This window comes from Peromyscus maniculatus, chromosome 3 (genome assembly GCF_049852395.1).
Source record: "Peromyscus maniculatus bairdii isolate BWxNUB_F1_BW_parent chromosome 3, HU_Pman_BW_mat_3.1, whole genome shotgun sequence".
Classification (NCBI taxonomy): Eukaryota; Metazoa; Chordata; class Mammalia; order Rodentia; family Cricetidae; genus Peromyscus; species Peromyscus maniculatus.
Genome location: NC_134854.1, coordinates 106536341 through 106555708, shown reverse-complemented (window position 1 = coordinate 106555708; position 19368 = coordinate 106536341). Strand labels below are relative to the sequence as shown.

Sequence of the window (19368 nt, the reverse complement as noted above, 5' to 3'; positions counted from 1 at the left end):
GCTACACCAAGTAGAAATACAACTATAGCCCAATGTTTACACGAGTGGTGTATTCTTTCCTTCTGTGTGCACAGCACAGGGTCTTTGGTGGAAACACATTTAATTTCTAATACAATAAAGCATTCAAGTTTCCTGGAAGCAAAGAAGAAAACTAAGATTTTAGGGAGGTTCTGAGAATACCAGATTTGCTTTCCTAGAAACCTGAAATTTTGAAAAAAAGGTTTTTCTTTGAGTAGCAGGCAATAATGTACTATATTTGTTAATGCTCACATTTGATGAAGGGAACAAAGTTAGGTAATTGAAAAGATCTCGAGCCCTCAGAGAACAAGAATATACCTGTAACTCACTGCCTGTGTGCTCATTTGGTAAGGGTTTCTAGAGAGAGGAGAGGCAGATCTGTGGCTACAAGGCCAAAGGAAAGAAAATGAAGCTTCTCAATGTCTTATAGTGAGAGAAAGGTTCCTAGTGAAAGAAAAACCAAGAGATGTGAGGAGAGGTAGTGAACTAAAAGGTACAAGAAAGCTCCCCCTCCTGGGGTCAGTTCCATTCTGAGACATAGGACTGAGTCTAAGGAACTAGAAAGGAATTGGGATGAGCTCTGCTGTTTTATGGGGTGTGATGACACACCCCAGTAATCCCAGCACTCAGGAGACTGAGGCAGGACAGTGGAAAATTTAGTTCAGCTTGGGCTGTATAGTGCATTTGAGGCTAGTCTAGGCTGTATAGCATGGGATGGCGGAGAGATAAATATGAGCATCTTTGCTTACTTTGTAGCATAGTCATCCCTGCTGTACTATTTGGAAAATGTGAAGTTTCACAGCAAATAATTTAGGTGGTATTCCTACTAAAAAGCACAGACATTTGAAAACATTTCACAAGCTGTGAAACACTATCTTCTCTCCAGCAGGCCAGTACCTTCTTTCCAACGAATGTCAGATACTTCCAATTTATTCTCAGGACTTTTATTTACATTTATATGATTTGGGAATAGAAGAAAGCACAGGATTTTGTGGCATAAAGGGATCATTAAGATTATATACCTAAAGCTTTTTTGAATTTGTCCCTCTGGTATTTCTAGCAGAAATAGGTTCTTTTGGGAGTGTTTCTGTTTCCAAACACCCATGATACTTGCTAATATGAGTATAAATTGATAGACCATTCTGGAGGGATGATAGTCAATGGAGATTAAAACCTTTGACATCAAGTCCTGTCTTAGTAATGTATCACTATTATTAGTCTTCACTTTTGCTGGCATTGGTCCAGCATAGCTGTGTGAAATCCACTGCTCTGAGTACTTGCATGAGTACTCAGTCTGCACCACAACCTCCTGATAGGTGTGTTGTCCCCATCCTGTAGACAGTGAAGCTGATCACAGGAAAGTCAGATGCATTGCTGGGGTGTTGTCACCACACTCAGGAGACTGAAGTCCAGAGAGGGAGGGGATGGAGACGAGTGTGACCCATGCCTTGATCCCAGCCCTCAGCAGGCAGTGCTGTAACCCAGAGAAACCCTGTCTCACAAGGAAGGAAGGAGGGAGGGAGGGAGGAAGGGAGGGAGGGAGGAAGGGAGGGAGGGAGGAGGGAGGGAGGGAGGGAGGGAGGGAGGGAGGGAGGAAGGAAGGAAGGAAGGAAGGAAGGAAGGAAGGAAGGAAGGAAGGAAGGAAGGAAGGAAGGAAGGAAGGAAGAAAGAAAGGAAGAAAGGAAGGAAGAAGGAAGGAGTAAATAACTTGCCCAAAGTCACGAAGTTAATTAGTGAACAAGTCAGGAATCTACCTCAGGCTGTCTAGATCAGAGTTATTTACCCACTGTGCTATACTGTCATTTCTTCTGCTCCTGTGGTGTGTATTTGTTGTGTGTTTATGTGTGTACATGCATGAAGTGAAGCCAGAAGTCTGTATGTGAAAGGCACCCATGCTGCATTATCTGCCTGTGAAAGGGACCCAGGCTGTATTACCTACCTGCCTGTAAAAGGCATCTATGTTATATTCAAGGAATCAGCTTTTGACAGCATGTATGATTTACTCTATTTTGGGTAAGAAAAAAATTCTTCAAAGCTAGACATGAAGTTGTTGGTATATATATATATATATATATATATATATATATATATATATATATATATGTGTGTGTGCGTGTGTGTGTATATATGATATGTGATATATATGTATATATCATATATATTTATATATCATATAATATAAATTAAAATATTACTATATATGCAAAGATTATGAGTTATCATTTCCCATCATGCTTCTGTATCAAAAATGTTTTCTAATTTAAAGCACATACTTTTTTTATAGAAGTACACAAGAAAACTAATAATTTTAGTAAAAGGAAAAACTCCACAAATTCAGTAAAGTATCAAGAGCTTTTTGTTAGTTTTTAGGGATTTGGACACAATATATTGAGGTCCCACAGTATGGGCCATGGCCCTCAAGGAACTGACATTTATTCTGGGAGCTACAAACGTAAAACACTCAGGTTTCTCTCCATATGAACATCTGGCTTACTGGCATCATCAGCTGTTCAGTTGTGAGGGACAGAGGAGTGGAAACCTATAGAACAGCACTTCCTGTGCACATAAACAATAAATACAAATGGAGTTCAAGACACTGAGATTGAGGTTCCTGGATTCCTAGAGGAGGTGAGGCCTTAAGCTGGTGCTAAAGAACAATGGGGAAATTTGCTCAGTCTGGCTGACATGAACTCTTGTGCATCCTTAATTCTGTTTGTATAATTCTACTCCTAGATTTACATATGCATCAAATCAAATGTACCTGGAGTCAAATTCTAACTTCTGCTTACTAGCAGTGTGATTGTGAGCATTTGCTTAAATTGCTGATGCTCGGCTACCTTATGTATAGACAGACACAATGACAATGTCTGTCTCAGGATTAGATGAGTGTAGCTGTGCTACTAATACACTGTGCTATACAGTAGTGATGTAGTACCTGGTCCACTTTGGCTCTCAACAAACCAGTTTTGTTGGGCTCTTTCTTCCATGTTCCCACCCAAAGTCTAGTCTTATTTCCTAGCTCTCTTTGGCATCAGATGATGTTTCCTCCTTGTGTGTGTATGTGCCTGCTAGTATCTAGCTACTTTACAAAGCCTGTCTCCTTGCCCCTGACTGGTACCAATGTATCTGTGTGATTATTTGCCTGACTTCAGACTGTTCCCTCATTGCAGTATCCTGCGTACTCTCAGCCTCTCCATGATTCCCACATCCCTGCCTCCACCTGTGCAGATTCCTCAGAACAGAGCTTGACCTCAGAACTTCTGCACTCAACTTAAATCTATCACTTGAACAGCCCCTGACACCATGGCCATGTCACTGCGTGCCACAGCTCTGTACATCAGACAGTACCTGAGCACTTCCAAGGCCGGTGTCTAACTCCTGGCAGATCTTCCCAGCAGCGATAGGTCTTGCTGAGAGACAACACTAGGCTAAGCCATTGGCTGCCTTCCTCATGTGGACAGACCCTGTCTGGGCTTTGCTGCTCTAATGGACACTGCTTCGCCAGCTGTAGAAACAATGAGTTTCTTTAGCACCCTGTCACTGCCATGTAAGTAACCAGAGACAGGACAGCTGATTCCAAAGGTGGCTTTGCTGGCCAGTACCTGTCACCTCAGTCTGGGCTTCCTGACCACTTTTTACAATTCTTTTGAAACAAATAGAGTATTCCCTTGCCTTTTCTGATGATAGAAGTCTCGTTGTTTCGTGGGCAACACAGGCCTGTTGTAGGCGTCTCTTGGCTTTGGAATCCTAGGGAGTTGAGCAAACTTTCAGTGAGATACCATTTTTTTCCTACTTTAAGCATAAAACAGTGAATCACTAAAATAAGTGTTCTTAGGTCATCCGGTCAGCTTTGGGTGTTTCTTCTAGAACATGGTCTAGTCTTTGTCCCGTCTGTGATGAAATGCCCCAGATGTTGGGCTTCCTCATCTTTCATAGCAGCTTAAAGAAAAAAACCAACTGTGTTTTCCTGCAGCCCCCTCTCCCTCACCTGCTCCCTGTCACTTGCCTAAACCATGTAGCAAGCCCAAGAGAAAATATCCCTCCCTCTCTCAAGGGTCCCTTCAGGACAGACTAGTTTGTGGGTCACTTGTGATTTTTGAGGTTATCTAGAAACAGGACCTGGAGCCCCACAACTCCACTGCCACGAGTGGGGCTCTGTAGCCCCTACAGCTCTGGTTTCTCCCATGGCCAGATGTCTCCCTTTCTTTCTGGGACACCTATGGCTTGTTTTCCTCTTTGTTCAGGACTGCAAAGGAACTGCTTGTTTGACTATGAACTTCCTTTTTATTAACTCCCCCACTGATCCAAACCCATTGCTCTCTTCCTCTCCCAAAGAAGAAAGGAAAGCAAGCCACAATAATACTTCTGTAAATTTATGGCCACTCTGTAATGTTTAATCACAGCTACGTGACTGGGGCCTTCAGTGCAGGCGTACAAGTTCAGCGCAAGGTGAATCTTGTGTGAGATAATCTGAAAGTTCATTCAGAGGTGAGGGCAGCAGCCTCCAGCAGACAGCGAGGTTAACAGGAGGTCACCTGCTTTTCCCTTCTGGTCTCCTCTACAATGTGTAAACAAAAGGAAAATGTAACTTCCAATGAACCTGGCATATGTTGTGCTCACACTAATCTTGGCCTGGCCAACTGTAAACAGTCCAATCTCCTGTGACTGAGCCTTTCCACCCATTCTTTGCCTGTTAGAGATGAAGAAGCACTACCAGAGATTGGAGACCAGCGCCTCTTGAGCCAGATCCTGGAATTTAGCCTGGGGAAACCAGGGGTAGCCCTGGAGGTGAAAGATGTTTGCTGCCAGGCACTCAGAGCTAGACCAGGACACTAACCTCCTGGGGTGCTCTCAGTCCCACATCCATCGCCGCCTTCACTGAACTCCTTCACTCCCTACCACAGAGCTAACACTCAAAGACAAAAATGGACACTCCTTCAATTTGCTCACAGCTGAGCAGTGGAAGTATCTGTGATATAACTAAAACAAAAGGATGGATAGGGGCTTTGCTGGCATCAGAAAGAATTGAGGACAGTGTCTGCATAGAGTCATGTATGACATTGCCTTTATTATAGGGCTGTGCTATAGTTTTCAGCCCAATTCAGACATACCACTTGGCCAAGAGAATTCTAAATAAAAATATATAGAAACAGTGTTTAATACTCAGGGTTAGGGGTGTGCAGTAGCTGACCCTGGGTATCTTACAGGGGAAAAAAAATAGGCTTGTAGACAACTCTCATTTATCATAAACCCTGTGCCTAGAAGTCTAGACCTGCTAGGCCAGAACTAATCTACGTAAGGAACTTTCTGCTATACCTCAGGCCTAACTTCTTGCAGTTGGATATGTAATAGGTGCTCCCAGATATGGACTAGATTATTGTTTAGCATATTGTCCTGAGCAAGTGCATTAATTAGAGTTTCTATTGCTGTGATGAAACACTATGACCAAAAGCAAGTTAGAGAGGAAAGGATTTATTTGGCTTATTGGACACATTATAATCAGTCTGTTATCAAAGGAAGTCAGGATACGAACTCAAACAGGACAGGAACTTGGAGGCAGGAAATGATGCAGAGGCCATGGGTGGGAGTGGGTAGGTGCTGCTTACTGGTTTGCTCATCATGACTTGCTCAGACTGTTGTTGTTGTTGTTTTTTTATAGAACCTAGGACCACCAGTCAAGTGATAGAACCACCCACAATGGCCTGGGCCCTTCCCCATGATTCACTAATTAGGAAAATGCCCTACAGTGGATCTTATGGAGGCATTTTCTCAATTGAAGTTCCCTTCTTTCAGATAACTCCAGCCTGCATCAAGTTGACATAAGACTAGCCTGCACAGCAAGTATTAATCTTGAGTTGGCCTCTAGAACTCCTTGCTCAGAGTACAGGCTTTCATCATTGGCTGTTGCAGGTGATAAAAGAAGTTTAAAGTACTCAGCATCCAAAAGGGCACACCCGTTAGCTGTGAGATCCCTTTGGAATTATGCTTGGTACCTCTCTGGGATCAGAAAGTAGGACACACATACACATAGATATACACTGCCTTAAACTACCATGGGTCTAGACCTGTATACAGGCAGGAGCTGAGAAAAATGTACTGATATGAGGTGTTTATAATCTTCTCAAGGAGACCAGACCAAAGAAGTAACAGGTAATTTCAGATAAGCTATGGTACCAGCAAGTGAAACGGGTACCAGAGACTGGAAGAAGGTTTTTCAAGATCTCTTCAAAGTGTGAAGGATCTGGACAGGAGAAAGAAAAAGAAGTCTTTCTGAATCAGAAAAGCATGAATTCGGTGTGGGGGGTGTGTGTGAACAGGAATGTCTGCCGTCTTCACTCTCTGTACTGTCATCTTGGCTGATGCAGTCTAAGCTTCCCTAGATGCCAGGCTCTACAGAGCACTTCACCAAGCCCAGTGGTTTCCACTTTAAAGAGAGGTTAGTAACCGGCCCTAGAGCACATGAGTGAGAAAACATCAGGGGCCTGAGCTGATTGCAGCACTTCAGCAGAGTGACAGAGATGGCCCCAGAATGGCTTTTCACCATACCTGAAAGCTTCCTGACCACCTGAACACCCTCTGTCCCCAACTCAGTGTTGTGAACCATGGGGGGACAGGAGTTGAAAAGGTAATGCAGAAGTTTAGCTGAGGATGGCATCTTCAAGTCAAGAAGAAGGCATGTCACAATATGGAAAGGACTAGACAAGGGGACTAGCTAGAAAAAGGTGGTCATTTCCAGTATCACCTTGGTCTGTACTTAATGGTGATTTTCTTGTAGACATGGAGAAAGACATCACAGGTAAAAGTATAGACTGCTCATCCTTTTACTGTCTAAACTGTAGGTAATCTCTTAGAAACCCTATACTGATGGCCAGGCACTTGCTAAGATCCTTCCTTGATGGCACTTAGTTCCCAGGAACAAGTCATGTGACAAATGCTAATGTGGAAAGTGTCCAGATGGCTCTGGTCCACAGGACATGGACAGGATGGGAAAAGGGAGTTGGAACTTGGGTGAGAGCCAGGGCCTTGGTTAGCTGTTACATTGAAGCAAAAGTCAAAAAGGTTTCTGTTCCTGTGAAGTTCACAAAGGGCAGTGGAACCTTTGATTAATAATGACACCTCTGTGGTGGCCATGCTGACAACTGTAATAGCAAAGTGACTTTTAAGTGTGCTTTCACTTACCATACCTCTTTTCAGATCCTAATTTGATGAAGGGGGTAACAAAAATTCATCTAATTTATGAATCAGAAACCCCCAATGAATTTCTGGACCCCCACAGCAGGCCATGCTGTAATGAGGAGATGATAAACACGCAGATAAAATGCTGGATCAAGACCCCCATACCTTCAAAGAGTTTTTACTCACTGCTCCAGCCACATAAGAAGATAGGTTCAGTTCATGTATGTAGACTAAGGGAGAGATCACTCCCTCTGCAAACTTCTGAAAACAAGTGATTTAAAGCTCTCCCACTCCAAGGTTTCTTTTTCCTCCTGACTTCTCCTACCCATCCAGCTTAGTTGCTGGCTAACAGGCGCTGTTACTTTTTGGAGAATTTCAGAGGTGATATAGTCAAAGAAGGTAGCTCTGAAAGCAGAGCTTATCCTGTCACCCCAGGTCTGCTTGCATTCCTTAGGAAAGCCTTTGAAGACTGGTCTAGTCCAAAGGATTCTCAAGTGGGACTGTAACTCTCACTTCCTACTTCAGAGGAGAGACGCTTTGTGTTCATCCTCATTCTGCTCACACAGGCTTCGCCACTGTTTCTTTAGTGTGTCTTTCTGTGTGTTCTCTTCCAAGGATAGAAGGGCCCTTTCAGTCAACTCCCTAGTGTCTACGTCTGCACTGATAGCTGCCTTTTCTCTGTGTCACTTGCTGTGAATCAGGTTCAGGAACTGTGTTCATAACACAGACCTGACATTTTTACATCATACATTCAGTGTGTGGTAAAGACTGGATAACAGTCCTTTCTCACCACACTCACTTAGCCTGCTGTCTGCCCTGAGTACCAGCAGACATTAATTACATCCCCTTCCCATTCAAAACACACTCGGGTAACTCTCCACCAGAAACAACTAAGAAGCATATTGTAGTATGTTTTTATATTCTTACACATTGGAAAGTAGTATTTAACAGTTCAAATGAATAAACAGATTTGGACTGAACAATATAGATAAGATATAAGAATGGATAAAAAGGTAAGTTGCGTAACTTGGGCTGATAGGAGCTCACAGAACTGGACTGACAGCTGGAGAGCCTACATGGGACAGACCTAGTCCCTGTACATATGTGTGACAGTTATGTAGCTTTGTCTATTTGTGGGACTCCTGGCAATGCGAGCAGGGCCTGTCCCTAATGCTTTGGCTCACTTTTGGTAACCTATTCCCCATACTAGGTTGCCTTGCCCGGCCTTATGATATGCCATGCTTTGTTGATAGCCATGGGAGGCCTGTCCCTTTCTGAACAGAAACAGAAGAGGAGTGGATTGGGGGTGGGGGAGGGAAGAGAAACTTCAGTCAGTTGGGATGTAAAATAAATGAGTAAATTTAATTAATAGAAAAAGTGATGACAAAAAAAGGTAAGTTGCAGAAAGTTACTCACAGTGTGTGTGTGGTGTGTGTGTGTGTGTGTGTGTGTGTGTATACATGGCATAAGAATGCATAGCAGATGTCAAGTTGTCATGAGAACATGTGAAGTGAGGGGTGGAGGTTGTCCTCAGGTACTAAGAGGTACTGTGCTGCCAGTTTAGTCGGTTTGAGGAAGCATTCTTGGTTCTGCAATGTAAACTCACCCTACCCCCTGTAGCAACACTCTCCATATGTGGTCCCCTCAATGACTTCCATTACTTTCTGGGGGTTCACTGGGTATCTATCTGCTCTGCCCTTGGCACCTCTCAAGTTCCAGCTCTTGCAGAGACTGGGCATGATGTGTGCATGTGGTGTGTGTGTGTGTGCATACAGAAGCATATGTGGTGGCTTGAACCAGAAGTTGCCCCCATAGACTGGTGTCTTGTCCAGCTCTTAGCACATCCTAGAAGCCTGCTTATCTCAAGACTTAAATACAGACTTCCCTGGCTAATATGTATAGCCATCTGATTGCTTTGTTGTTAACTGATGAGTTATACTAAGTGCTAGCCATATCTGAAGCAAAAGATGAACATGAAAGAGCTCAGGTATGAGCTGTCTACTTCTCTGGAATTAGAACAGTTATGAGACAGGGAGGAACTTGAGCCCTTGTTCTCTTTTTCCTTCCAGACGTAAATTGCATTATAGAAGGGTGTCACTTTGGAGTTAGAAACGTTTAAATTAAAGCTAAAGCCCTCTATTTACTAAATTAATGACCTTGGGCAGGTTACTTAACTCTCTTAATGACATCTATAAAATGGATCACTGCAAACTGTCACAGAATTGTGCCAAGACTCACAAAATTATCTAAGTATGTGTCACTGCACCAACACTTGGTAGGATCTCAGTAGACAGGTAGAACCTTCTCTCCCTACTGATGGTTTGACTGAACATAGCCTGAGAAATCCTGTACCGAATGGACCCTGCCAACATGGATGGGTAGCAGTGTAGGGAGCCCCACTAACTATTCTGGGACAGCGGCCCACTCGGTCTGTTCTGAAGCCTTTGGTTGAATTCATACTGGTGTTCTAACAGCCCTTCAACATTGGCTTAGAGTCAATATTCTCCTCACATGAGCCTTGTTTACCCTTTGTAGGACTGGACCAACATCCCAGCAGGTGGGTAGGTGGGAAGACAGCTGATGGTCTTGATACAGTCTCCTTTTTGGTCTACTTTGTTTCCCATTGAGATTTGAGAACTATATAGATGTTTCAGACTGGTGGCCCAAGAAGTGGCAGGCCCAGTGTCTTTATAACATCTGAGTTTGAAGCCTTTTGTGAGTTAAGAACTCTATAGTTTTCTACAGCTCCACTGTTTACAGCTGTACTGTAGCTGCCTCCTTCATTTATGTCGCAGACTGGACTCTAACTCCTGCTGTGTACATCCTTTTTGTCTTCCCTGTCCCATTCTCACATTTGTTTACCTTTGAAACCTTTCGGTTAGATCTGAGATAGTAGTCATCCATTCTTCTCTTTCCTTGTGCTGCCATCCTAGGCCAGACATTCATTGCCTCACATCTTCCTGCCTGAAAATGTTCAGCTTGAGCTATCTTTATGCCTCTGAAAAGTTTATCTTATTTAGTACACTGCTTCTATTCCCCAAACATGGAATCTGCACTCTCCATAGTCTGAACTAAGTACCTCCTCAGCCTGAAGTGTTGCTCCTATGTACACTGGGGAATTCCCTCTACATGATATCATTTGGCTTCTGCCAGAGCCCCAAAAGGGGTGAAGGGGGAAAGAACAGGCTTCGGGAATAATGCTATCTCAAGTTGAGTCCATTTATTAAAGATGCTTCGTGTGTGTGTGTGTGTGTGTGTGTGTGTGTGTGTGTCTTGTCTGTCTGTGTGTATGTCTCTGTGTCTGTGTGTGCATGGAGCATGAATGATGTGTGCATGTGATGTGTATGTGTGTGCATGTATGTTTGTGTATGTGTGTGTACATGTGTGTGTGTTCGCGCGTGTGCCCATGTGTGTGTACAGAGGCATATGTGGTGGCTTGAGCCAGAAGTTGCCCCCATAGCCTCATATATTTAAATACTCAGACCCCAGTAAGTAGAACTGTTTGGAAAGGATTAGGAGGTGTGGCCTTATTGGAGAAGGTATAACACTGGGGCTGGACTTTGAGATCAAAATCCAGTTAGCTTACTCTCCCTTTCTGCCTTGTGCTTGTGGATCAGGATGTAAGCTCTCAGTTACTGCTCGAGCACCTTGTCTGCCTGCCACTGCATTGCTCCCCACCATGATGGTCATAGATTCACTCTCTGAACTCTAAACCCCAATAAATTCTTTCTTCTGTAAGTTTCCCTAGTCACATTATCTTAGCACAACAACAGAAAGTAACTAAGATAGCATGCATACCCTAGCAGTTGTGTGCAGGACAGAGGACAACTTTGGGTATCAGTTCTCACCTTTCACCTTGTTTGGACATTAATGTGAACCAACTTATCCAACCCATGAGTTTCTAGATATTCTCCTGTCTCCACCTCCTACCTCACAGCAGGTATATTGGGATTATGCTACTGTACCCAGCTTTTAAGCAGAGTTGTAAGGATACAAACTCATATTTGTATGGCAAGTTTTTTTACCCACTGAGCCATCGACCTAGCTCATCAATCCATGTTCAATCCTTCATGGGTTTAATTTCTGTTAAATGACAGTGATACTTACTATTAGACTATTGGCTTTTTCTTGGCATCAAATCACATAAATAAGCAAGATACAAAGCCTAACATGTGTCATGTGGTAGAGGTTCCCATTATCAGGTCTCTGCTCCTCCTACTTTTGCTCATTGGCCTCTATTAGTCAGTTTTCTTAAAATTCCCTATATTTTCTTCCTGTTGATCCAACAGAGTGGAACTATCAATCTTTTGAGTTCTTATCTTTCCTCACTGGGATTTAACGTACAAGACTTTATGTCTGGGACTCTCCTTTGACTCTCAGTGGCAGATGCTGGGCTAGTTAGAACTTTTTAGCAAATTGTTTCATTACCTGTTTCCACTAAAATATAATTAGTAGCTAAAATTAAAAGGAGGAGAAATTTTTTTGAAAGGAAAAACAGAAAATGTCTCAACTCCATAAGGATAAAACTCCAGCCTTCCCAGGAAGTAGTACTGATATACTGCAGGTGTGAGGAGCAGATTCCTTATTACACTGGAGTTTTCAGAGAGTAGAGACAAAGAACATCTTTGGTTCTTTAATCAATCTATTGATTAGTTCCACATTTTGGCAGTGGAATTCCAAATTAATTTTATTCATCTATACCTACTCACATGAGTAAACAAAGGGGTGAAGAAGTTAGCAATCACTAAGCCTTCTGGCCAGACTCAATTATTCCTAGGCTACTAATATTCTAGCTTATTCTCGGCTTACCCAGGGCGTAAGAGCACTCCCTACTTTACCATCTTTTAGTTAAACATGCTTTCTTAGACCTATAGAAAGTGCCTGGGCTGTGATTGTAATTATGACCTACAGAAGGTCTACAACTGTTTCTTCATTTACACATCTAAGAGAAAGACTATCTTAGGGTTTTATTGCTGTGAAGAGACACCATGACCACAGCAATTCTTATAAAGGAAAACATTTAATTGGGGCCGGCTTACAGTTTAGTCCATTGTCATCATGTCAGGAAGCATGGCAGCACATAGGCAGACGTAGTGCTGGAGAAGGAGCCAAGAGTTCTACATCTGGATCTATAGCTACAGGCAACAGGAAGAGAAAGTGAGCCACTACACTTGGCTTAAGCTTCCACAACCTCAAAGCTCATCCCTTCAACCCCCTTCCTCTCCACCTTGCAGTGACACACTTCCTCCAACAAGGCCACACCTCCTAATAGGGCCACTTCCTATGGGCGTGTGGGAGAAACCACCACAAGGACCAAAGCCATTCATTATGACTTTGTAATAGTTTTCTTGGTTGTTTTGTTTCTTGAGAAAGAATCATAGAGTAACCCAAGATGACTCTAACTTACTGTGTAGCCCATAGTAGACATGAACTCATGATCTCCCTTTCTCAGCCTCCAAAGTGTTGGGATTACAGGTATACTCCAACACACTTGGTTATGATAGTTTTCCCTGCATATTCTAGACAGTTCCTCCAAACTTTTCATTGAGCACCACTATTGGTAAGATAAATTTTGAAGACTCACCTGTAATACATATTTATGTTAGTAACAATTTATTAATCAACTATAATTATATATGAATAGATACAAAAAGATATTTCAATCCACACCTTTCTCCCCACTGCAGTTTGACATGGAACATTTGCTGTGTGATAATGCTCTTTTACACTGTAAAGACTTGTCACTCCTATTGGTTTAATAAAACGCTGATTGGTCAGTAGCCAGGCAGGAGGTGTAGGTAGGGTGACCAGACTAGGAGAAGGCTGGGAAGAGAAAAGGCAGAGACAATGTGCAAGCCAGATGCAGAGAAGTAAGATGAGAATGTTGGACTGAAAAAAGGTACCAAGCCATGTGGCTAAACATAGACAAGAATTACTGGTTAATTTAAACATAAGAGCTAGTTAGTTATAAGCCTGGGCAATAGGCCAAACAGTTTATAATTAATATAAGCCTCTGTGTGTTTATTTGGGACTGAATGGCTGTGGGACCAGGTAGGACAGAAACTTATCTCTACAAACATTATCATTGTCTTTAGAGGCGTGTGTGTGTGTGTGTGTGTGTGTGTGTGTGTGTGTGTGTGTGTGGTATGTTCACATATGTTTGCATATACATACTAACCAATTAATATTTCAAGGTGCATATTATGTATATAGGCTAAGAAAAATTTATCATTTACATCTCTGTATATAAATCATATTTCAAGTATCTTTTCTAATCATTTTAATCTTAAGGGCTATTTATCGTGTCTGATAGATGTATCACGGATTTTACTTTCTAAAGTGGATGAAACAGAGCTTGTCCTGTGGTTAGAGCTGTTGCGTTCTGCCATTGTTTTGATGTTTGCTTATACTTGTATTTTTGATATTACCTTCCATCTATGGTCTCTTTGCAGAGATGCTCCTAAACCCAGTTGTTTTGACCTGAGAATGTTAACAACTCAGTAATATAGTCCCTAACCCAAACAATAGGATACTGGAAGAAAAAAAAAAATCCAAGGCTACAGTCCCCTTCTCCTACTACATCTGTGGCAAAATTTCTACCCCAACTTCTCACCTGCTGTCTCCCCACCCCTAAAAGGGGCAACTTAGTCAGCACCAGTCAAGGTCCTGCCTCTGTCCCCTCAGCAAGATGCCGTGGTTAGTAAGATATGACCACAGGGCAGCATGATTGGAAAGAGGTTTGGGACTGTGTCCCCACTCCAGAAGCTCCTTCAGACCCCAGCTTGAGATGACTGTGGGGGCACCTTCGACCTATCTACCTCTCCCTTGCTCTGCCAATACAACCTTAGGAGTGAAAGTCTTAGATAGGCAATCTAGAAACATGTATTATTGAAGTAAATAAATGTTTCTGAAGGTAATGTTTTCTTTAAGAAGAAACTACTGTTTCTCAGTTGCCCACTGAAACAGAGTTTCATGATGCCTACATCCAAGTAGTGGGGCTATAAGAACAGCAAGGAACCAGCCACACACCCATGACTCACCTTTTCCCTTCCCTCTTTCCCTGCAAGGGAAAAGGGGACCAGACCCTCCTGGAAGCTCCATGACCCAGCTTGCAGCATGGCCATTGTTGCAAGGTTCGGGTAGAGATCCAGAGAGCCCAGGAGGCTTCTCCAGTCCCAGTTTTGTCACCTGTGGAAAATCCAGAGGCCTCCTCTGAATTGCTGTGAGCCCCTGTGTATTGTCCATCTCCGTGCCTCCTGGGCTTCTGTCTGTGCAGGAAGCTTGCAGCTCTCTAGTTGTGCTTTGAGACACACAGAGAGAGGCAGGGGAGAGGGGAGAGCCAGCCTGCCAGCCTTCACTCGAGCATCTGGAACCAGAGATCTGTCTAAACTAGACAGCAACAGCGTTGAAAAAACTCCTTATTCAGTATCCTAGTCTCCAGAGTTGTCCAGGCCATAGAACCTTTAGAGATTTTCTTCTTAACCCTTCTCACATGTTAGTTAAATTGCCCTTCTTCCAGGCCTGCCTCTTAACCAGTGTCACAAATTTCTCCCTCTTTATCTGCAGATGCCTCTGTATCTTGAGGGGCTCACTCAGGCACTTCTCCCCAAACACTTCTCTCTCCTAAAGGAATTCTGGTGCCAGTTGTTACAATAATGAAGTTCTTATTACCCCCTTGTGATTGAGAACCTTGACTTCTTGCCTTCCTTTCTTTAATTTAATAGATATGAGAAAGCTCACATCTTCACACACACACACACACACACACACACACACACACACACACACACACACACTACCCTTCTTGACCTAGATCTAAAGCTAGACTTCTCTGAAAAGTCCAAGAGTACAGCTTTAGGCTTTCCTGGCATGTGGTAGTATTTTTTATAGCTACTGGCCTCAGCTAATACTACATAAAAGCAGCCATAGATATGTTAGCCAATGAACACAGCTCTGTTCTAATAAAACTTTATTTAAAAAAAATAGGTGGTGATTATAGTTTTCCATCTTCTACCTTAGAAAATATCGGGGAGCATCCTTGTAAAACAAGTAGAGAGGCTTCTAGGTGGAATTCAGTGCCCTTAGCAACTCAAGGCCATTTGTCCCTTGCTTCCTTTCTCCTAGTTATTTTATCCAAAGTACTCCTTAGAGACTGCCTTGTCAGCTTCCTTGCCTGGCACCCCCACCTCACCCCTGCCAGTCCCCACCTGCCTGCCCTGGGTCTATAAGCCTTTCTTGTGAACTATGTCGTCCTCTTAAAGTATTTTAGTGTCCATCACTCTACATATGTTCATTTACCACTTCAGTTCAAGACTGGACATGGCATCTCACTATCTTCCCTGTGCAGTACCCAGGAATACCTGCTACATTGTTGGTACTGTGTTTGTTAAAGTTCTTCGTTCCTCTTCTGACATTTGCCCAGATGTCTGTATCAGGAAACATTTCTGAGGTCATGGAGGAGGCAAGCCAAAGCTGTTCTTTGAATTACATGGCTAAGGGCGTGGGGTCAAGGGAAATCCTGGCAATAAACACAGATGGGTCATGGTTGGGTCTGCTATTCAGCAGTTTCTCTACAGTCTTTATCTTGGCTTGCCCTCAGCTGTTGATAGAAGCTTTATCTGTGATCACACTCTCAGTTGGGGGACCCTGAGCCTGCATTTGTTCTTGCTATGCCCTGATGCCTCCTAAAAAGTACCTGCTGGTTGTATATTATGAAAAACGTCTTATGATGATGTGGTGAATTTTATCCTGTCAGACTGTCAGCGAGCAAGGGACTCCTGTCTAGTGTTCTCATGTTCCTGTTCCCTTATGTAAGGAAACTGTACTTACAGAAGACAGCATATTTAGAATTTGGGGGGATTATGTAAGTTTCTCAGAGAGACATGCTATCATTATTGTCTTGTACTCTATCCTGTTTAGCACAAAGAATTCTTTTGGCTGTATATAAGGTTTACACTCAAGTTTTCCTTTTACCTCGAGGACATTCCTGCTTTCAGAGTAGTTTCTACAGGAACCACTGAGCCTGTTCAAGAGGAAACTTGTCAACAAATCAAGTCTATGGGAAGCAGGGTGTGGCTCCTGTCAAGGTGTCCTTTGCTCCTGCCTTTCTTGATTCTCTGTGGAATCTTTGCACCATGCTAGAAAGAGGAGGTTTTGGCAACATGAGGTTGGGCCAGTGCTACCCAGTGGAGCTGGTGCAGGCATGACCAGAATCCTCTGGGCTCTTCTGCACTACTTATGGGTACCTTCCCTTGGGACCCTGAAATCAGATAGCCAAGGCTGGGGCCCTCCCAGCATGGATGCATCCCTCTAGTTGGATCTTCCTCTGTCCTCAGACAGTCTTCTCCCTAGTGCCTGCCACCTGCAAGGACCCCGGGCTTGGTCCGCTTGGCAGGTTAGTTTTGGGAAACACAAATTGTAAGTTTGGCCCATCTTTATACTGTCTCACTCCAAAGGTCTTTCCTGAAACTTTGTATTTGTCCTGCTGTTAGAATCTGTCTATTCTCTATCTATATAGCTAAGCTTGGAAAAAAGTTTTGCCTATGACTCCTTTGGATTTTTCCAGTCTTTCTCAGCTCCAAATCCAAAAAAAAAAAGTCTTTAAGAAAAAAAAAAAAAGTTTGGTCTAGCTAGGCGGTGGTGGCGCACGCCTTTAATCCCAGCACCCAGGAGGCAGAGGCAGGCGGATCTCTGTGAGTTCAAGGCCAGCCTGGTCTACAGAGTAAGATCCAGGACAGGCACCAAAACGACATAGAGAAACCCTGTCTTGAAAAAAACAAAACAAAAAAAAGAGAGGAGGAGGAGGAGGAGGAGGAGGAGGAGGAGGAGGAGTAGTAGTTTGGTCTAGTTCAAGGTCGTAGTAGTAGTAGTAGTAGTAGTAGTAGTAGTAGTAGTAGTTTGGTCTAGTTCAAGGTCTAAGTTGAAAGTTTAAGAAATTTGCTTACATAGTGAGTTCCTGGACAGTCAAAGCTACACAGAGAAACCCTGTCTTGGGAAAAAAGAAAAAAAAAAAAGGTTTGGCCTTGCTTCAGGGAGCCCCTAATTCAGAAACAGAATCAGTGAATATTTAGAAACAAACCAGGATAGGGGAGGGAAGAACCTAATTTAAAAAACAAAACAAAACTGAACCAGTTGCATCGAACTGAAGAGCGTGGCCAGTTACCCGTGTTACTTTTGAGCGTGGTGTTTGATGGTAGGAGAGGAGCTGCAAACAAGGCCTGAGCTCCATCTTCAGTCGCCTCGTTTAGTTTGTTGGTTGTTGTTTTCGTGGTATATACAAGCAATCCTGAGTCCATTTCGGATGTAAGGTTGATCAGTGAAATGAAGATGTTGAAAGCTGGGGTTCTCACCAGGGAAACAAAAGAGAACCTGTGAGAGTGTTGAGACTCTTGGTATTGTGGGTGTCGGGGGTTTTACTACATGCATATTAGTAGGTCATGTGTTGAAGATCTTAGGTCCCCATAAGTTGCCTTCCCAATAGCAGGAAACAGAGATATTTCAGTAGCAGAGAGCCCACCTGGTGCCAAAACCCTTTTTTTCATAGTATTCCCCCTAAAAGAATCTTCTCAAAAAATAATGGCTGATTGCAGCACTGAGCTGGTTTAATACAACTCCTTCTTGTACCAGAAAGCTCTGTCTGAAGTGCTCCAGATATTATAGGTCATAACACAGGAACACGTGCCCAACTTGGAGGGACTACTTGCCAATGATGGGACAGTCTGAGTTCCAAAACAGTATATATAGCATAAGCCATTAAAAGTGGGGATCCCAGGCCAGGCGGTGGTGGCTCACGCCTTTAATCCCAACACTCAGAGGCAGAGCCAGGCAGATCTCTATGAATTTGAGGCCAGCCTGGGCTACAGAGCGAGTTCCAGGACAAGCGCCAAAGCTACACAGAGAAACCCTATCTTGGGGGGGAAAGTGAGGATCCCATTAGTGACTACCCCAGTTGTCATCGGAGAGCCTTCATCCATTGACTGGTGGCGGCAGATTCAGAGACCCACAGCCAAACATTGCTCCATGCTAGGGGAGTCTTGCTAAGGAGAGGGAGGAGGGATTGTTGGAAACAGGCAGGTCAGGAACATCATAGGAAAACCCACAGAAACCACTAGCCTGGCTCATGGGAACTCACAGAGTCTGAACCAACAACCAGGGAGCCTGCATGGGACTGACCTAGGCCCTCTGCATATATGTGACAGTTGTATAGCTTGGTCTATATGTAAGATTCCTGGCAATGGGAGCAGGGCTGTTCCTGGTGCTTTGGCTGACTCTTGGGAACCCAGTCCTCAGGGTGGATTGCCTTGCTCAGCCTGAATACAGAGGGAGGTGCTTGGTCTTACTGCAGCTTGATATGCTGTGCTTTGCTGAAGCCCATGGGAAGTTTGGAGTGTGGATGTGGGGAGTGGGGAGTGGGGAAGGAGTGGGAGAAGAAGAGGGAAGGGAGGCTGCAGTTGAGATGTAAAATAAATAAATCAATTAATAATTTAAAAAAAAGTGAGGAGTCCATACCAATAGGAAACCCATGCAGGAGAGAAAGAAGAGCACTCCCTAATAGCAGAATAAAAGTAGAGGGAAGGAAGGTATTGTTTGTAGACAGTATTGATAACTGGATCAGCAAAGAGTCTCCCCTAGATGTTCTATATAAGGAAAAATATTTAATCAAGAGCAGTGTATTTGTGTGAGTTTAAATATTACCCACGGAGCCCCAGCCCAGAAAGGTGATATGGCTGGACCAGCAGCAGCCTCACTATGTCTGCCATTTTCAATTTTCAAAGTCTGCTGCCTGAAATCTTGCTGCTTATATGTACATGTACTTATATCTGATCCTTGGCACCCAGCGTACTGGACAGAAAAAAAATGGACTGTTGGGAATATTTTGAAAGTGTGCCTGAATTGGTGAATGCAAGAGTCCTTATGTCACCATATGCTGTATAATGATGGCCTTCAGCATCCTCTTCATACAGTAGCTTTGGAAAACACCTGTGTGTGATTGCCATCAGACTTTGTAACCAAGGACTTGCCTCCAGAAAATAATGGGAAGATAACCCTTTTATCTCTGAACATGGAATGAGATAAATTTCAAGGTGCTGTTCTCTATTTTTATGCTGTTGGACCAACGAGCTATATAAATAATTAACAGTTTAATACATGGGAATGTGATTGTAGCCATCAACT

The 19368-nt window shown here is 43.3% G+C and overlaps 1 protein-coding gene and 1 pseudogene across 3 annotated transcripts in view; both read left to right on the top strand.

Annotated features, from left to right (window-relative positions):
- Positions 1 to 19368, top strand: part of Exoc6b (exocyst complex component 6B) — a 491948-nt gene that overhangs the window by 462671 nt on the left and 9909 nt on the right. The window lies entirely within an intron of this gene.
- LOC107403011 (protein kish-A pseudogene) lies at positions 18813 to 19260 on the top strand (annotated as a pseudogene).